This window comes from Apteryx mantelli, chromosome 5 (assembly GCF_036417845.1).
Source record: "Apteryx mantelli isolate bAptMan1 chromosome 5, bAptMan1.hap1, whole genome shotgun sequence".
In the NCBI taxonomy this organism is placed as follows: Eukaryota; Metazoa; Chordata; class Aves; order Apterygiformes; family Apterygidae; genus Apteryx; species Apteryx mantelli.
The window spans coordinates 17,050,871-17,056,029 of NC_089982.1; positions in this window are offsets into that span (position 1 = coordinate 17,050,871).

Sequence of the window (5,159 nt, forward strand, 5' to 3'; positions counted from 1 at the left end):
CTCATCCCTTTTCTCACCTCTATTCTGCATTTCCTGTCTGAATATATTGCAGGCAACATAGGGTTAGTCAGAATCTCTTCTTGTGTTGACCACTGAAATTGGGAATGCATTAAATAAATACATCCTTGGGCATCTCAAAATCGATGAAGAAATTCTATCACTGTGTTGATATCTACTGCATCAAGGGTTTTCTAACAACAACAACAACAACAACAACAAAATAAAACAGTATAATTTGCTTTTCATAAACACTCCAAGGCAATCTGTGATACATTCAGAAGGGAAGAATCAAGTTAATTGTAGAAGATTAAACTAGTGCTCATACCCTGTGTGAGCCCCATGTGTGAACAAAGTGAAAATATTTCTATAGTTCTGTTAATGGATTTCATGGTATCCCCTGGGACTACACCTGAGGATAATAGGGATTAAATATCTAGGACTCCTGGAAAACTGTTAGATGCAATTACCTTAAAAGGAATAATTTCTTTCGCAGCTCTGTGTCCTATAGGAAACTTGTGCTCTATGGGTAACCAGTCTGCTGTGGAAGAGACTGACCTCTCCCGTTGACTGCACGGCACGACGGCAGCCGCCTCGCGCCCTCTGCTCAGCGCTGCGGTGATGAGAGCTTCCACCCAGGAAGGAAATGAGACCAAGGGACACGGAAGCTCTCTTGCTCATCAGGTTTTGGGGACTTTGAGCAGCAACTCGCTCCACATGAGGTCACTGTGGCACAGACCTGGACTGAGATGCAAGCCCTATCCTGTGGCTTCAAATCTGCAAGGAGCTATCCTCACCTAGCCCCCATCCTAATAATGTTAACAACAGTTTTGTGATATTTCTATTTATTTCAGTTTCATTTGGATGAAATCGTTCCCTTTAGGGGTTTTTTGAGAGGTAGTTTACAGCTATCTATTCAGCTTATTTGAAACTGAAGTGAAACAGTAAAAGGAAATAAAGATTTCAATTCTTTTCTGTCAAATTCTTATCAAAAGTTTTAATAGCATTGGGGGTTATTTAATTACACTTTGCAGCAAGTATGTCTCTTCACCAACTTTATTAGATGCTCAGCTATTTAAGCTAAATTCTCCTTTATTACATTCATGTATTTTGAAATATCTAGAATTACAACCATCCCTATTGATGATAGTGATTTACCGGCCTAAATTCTGAATAAATTAAAATTATTTCAAATAGCTTTAAGTAGTTGCTTTGTAAAAACTTAAAAACCTGGAAGAACCATTATAATCCTATGATCTGACTGCAGGACACAGGCGATACAATCTCATTTAATAAATCCACAATTTCTGCCTGAACACAGGCACATCTTCCCAAAGTGCCTTGTCCTAACAGAAAGCACTGGCTAGTCTGTGAGGCCTGGGGGCTGCTACGTAAAAGCATTTATTGGGGTTTAAAGTCTGTCTGCAATTATGGTGTCCTGTAATAGCCTTGAGTGATACAGAAGACAAGGTATACTTACATATCAATCATTACTGACTTTCCCCCTCCCCGTTTTGCTGGCCATAGTTTTCCTTTTTTTTAATTATGCCCTGAAGTTAAACAAACAACTTTTTTTTTTTCCTGGGATGGGGCAGTCATTTAAGCAAGACTGTAAGTCACTGTTTTTGAGTAAAATTACACTCTTTGGTTCACAATCACTGAAAGGTGTGAGAAGATGAGAAGAAAAACTATACATTGATTTGCAAAAAGGTGCCTTACTTATTCTCTCGTTTCTTTTGGAGGCGCTTTGCGTTCAGCAGTGCTCTGGGCCGAGCAGCAAGCGCTGGAACACTGCTGCTACCTACAGGTCTCATCTGCACAGCGCTCGAAACCGATACAAAATCAAGTCCTACGACGGGTTCTTGTATTTGGGAAAGGGAACTGACACTAAAGCCTGCCGACTTTTGGGAAATGTAACTTAGCCATCTGTTCCGTGGCTAAAAGTTTGTTATAAAAAAAATTAGGTGGACTTGATTTAAGGGAAGGCTGATCTCTGTTGCACAAAAGAACAGCAGTTTTGTTTTTTTTTTTCTTCTGTGAATGAAGAGGAAGCTTTGCACTCAGGTGCAGAGCAAGAGGAAGCATCTGCTCTGAGATGGGAACCTTCTCCCACCACAACATATTGGTGCACAAAACCTGATGGCATATAGGACTGGAAACTACCTTCAAGCCTGCAACACTCAACATTTAAGCCAATCTGTGATATAACTAGAATTTCCTAAAATTTAGTTGTGGCTATTTATTGTTTGGAATTTACTCAGTCTCTTCCTCAGCTTTTTTCTCCGCAACCAAGAAACTTTGATAACTGCTTTTTTCTCTCTCAGTAAGATAGGCAAACAAGATGATAACCTGAAAGAGATTGAATGAAAACTTTGCTACAAACAAAGCAGCTTTCAGAACAGAAGAACAAGAATAAATAAATCTATCCACCACATACAAAGAAACCATGGAGAGCGTAAAAGCATCTATCATTACTTAACCGATGGTCATGGATTTCAGTATCAGGCTACCAAAGACAGCATCAGATCACAAACTTTCTGTAAGTGACGGAGGAAGGGGCAAACGGAGGAAGAGCTAACAAGGAAAAACCTCCCTCAGCATACAATAAGAGAACCAAACCAGCTCATTTGTGAAATCTGTATCTGCAGCTGTGTATTTTGCTATTGAGATGAATAGTCAAGCAGAGGAGAGAGCATCTTGCAGCCACAGAAAATAATAATTAGAGGCTCAAACAGCAGGATAGTCTAATCTGACATATGGAAAGTTTGTGAAGCTTTATCAGTCCAAAATGCTAGAAAAGCTCTTCTGTAATTGATTAACCTAGACCATCAGGAGCAGCATCTGATGAGCCTGTTCCAAATAAACCTTTGTTCCATACTGAGTGTCACGTTCATATTACTGCTTATGAGAAAATAAATATCTGTTCTGGACTCTTTATATGTAAGTTCTTCTGAAAATAACTTATTTTCAATACTGGATATTCGGTGAAAACTTCAAACAATGTATGTGACATGAAAATACCATTCTACTTTTTTTTTTCTTTAATTCACTGAAGCCCTATCTAATCATTAAAGAAGCTTAATAAAACAAGAATTTGCCAGAGCTATAATAATTATTGCACATGAAATATTCTGGAATACAAACAAACTCTAGTATGCAGGGAGTCATTTATGCATTTGGAAGGGCAGGAACCAGCTGATGCTAAAAACTCTCTCATCCACAGAGTTCAGTCTGTATCTAACAGAACTTTATGTCCTGATTCATATTATCTTTCTGACATTCTTTCACATTGATTTATTATTATTGTTTCCAAGAGACAATCAGTACAATCTCCTTGAAATCCACATGGAGAGGGAGGACAAACACAACAGAAATCAGTCATCAAACTTGCAATTTTGAGTATAAAAGAGTTAAGGACAGTCTTCAGGAAGCTGAGAGAGCTAAAGTATTTAGGAAAGACACTGTTCCATTACTGTAGTAACCTAAGAACACATTTATAAAGAGCAAGCAGAAGATATGTATTTTGGCTATTACCTATGCTATTTCTCAGTCAGCTCCCATCTGCATTAGGAAAAACTGAGCTTGTAATTTGCCAGTGGAACAGTTCTTCAAGGAACAGCAGAAAGCAAAGGTCTCATGTGAAAAAAAGTTAAGTCTGATCCGAATAGTTTGACAGCTGTTGCTACCACCTGTAGCAATGTGCAGGAGTTGAATTACCTGTCTTGATTTTGTAGCACCAGAGCTAGCTGGATCCAGGCTACTGGGCTGTATTAAATGATAATGCAGGCTACATACATCTCTATGTACTCCTCATTCAGACAGCAGCTGCATTTCTGAGGCAAGCCATCATCAGGATGCTGAAGCTGCAAAATCTGCAATGACAGTACTGACATTCTAGAAGGCTGCATTCAAATCTTGCAAGTCACAAAAAAGTCCAAATCCTACTCTCAAATTTGGATGGATACAATAATTATCTACGCTTACATAAATGGCAATTTAACCTTATTTAAAGGCTAATAACAAACTCTACAGATTTCCTCCTTGTGTACTGTTAGGCAGATGTGTAAGAGTTAAAGGGAAATTCATTAAAAGAGAAAAATGAACATATGTGAAATACTTCAAAAGTATGTATTTTTGTGATGTACAGTTTAAGGTAATCTGAAACATACTCCTAGATGCATATGTCATAGCTTGAGATATACTTTAGAATTTTCTATTTCCGTTTACATTAGCATTTTAAAAGTGTATCCGCGTAGACAAGCACTTCCTCATTTTCATGAAATTAGCAATAACTGTGTAGTATTTACACATGCTTACAGGACAGCCATGCTGCTGTCCTTCCTACACTAGCAGAGACGCACAAAAAACATAAATGAGTCTCTTCCAGTCTTCTTAGTGGAATGGCATCTTCATCCCACTGCTTTTCTGACTGATGCATAGGAACTGCCAGTGTTATTCATGTTACCACTTACAAGAATAGTAAATAGCTGTCCTGGTCCACTTCTAAACAAAAAATTTCCCGGGGAAACACAACGCAAACGTCAAAACGTTTTTGCTTGCACACGTAGCTCTAGGGCTAGCCCTGACGCGACAGCCCTCCACCTCGCAAGGCCTCCCCGTGGGAAGGGGACAGGCTGTGGTGCACCCCCAGGAGGCCTTGGGGGGTCCGTCCTCCTCCTCCCAGTGCAGTGGAGGGCAAGGTCGGGTGCAGGGTGCGGGGGGCCAGACCACGGGCTCCTTCCCGGAGCTGCAGAGAGCCTCCTCCACCCTCCTGGCTGCAGTCAGGCTTGTGGGGGGATGTTGCGCCTGAGGGAGGCTGGCGATTCCCACATCTCTGCGAGGAATATAGAGCGCGTAGGCACGTACAGAGGAGCTGTGCTCACTACATCCTAAAACCACTTAGAAAAAAAAATAAAAAACCTCCGATGTCTCACCTTCGGGCCGCGCAGGCACCGTAGCCCCGCTCAGGGCTGCGCGGCCGCAAAGGTCTGAGGAGAAAGGCGAAGCCCCGGGCCCGGGGCGCCGGGCAGGCGGCGGCGCGGACCTGCCTCCGACGGGGCGCCCGGCCGCGGCGGGCCGGCACCGCGGCCGGGGAGGCGCCTCCTCGCCCGCCCGCCCGCCCGCCCGCCCGCGCACTTCCTCAGCGGCCCGCGGAGGCGGCC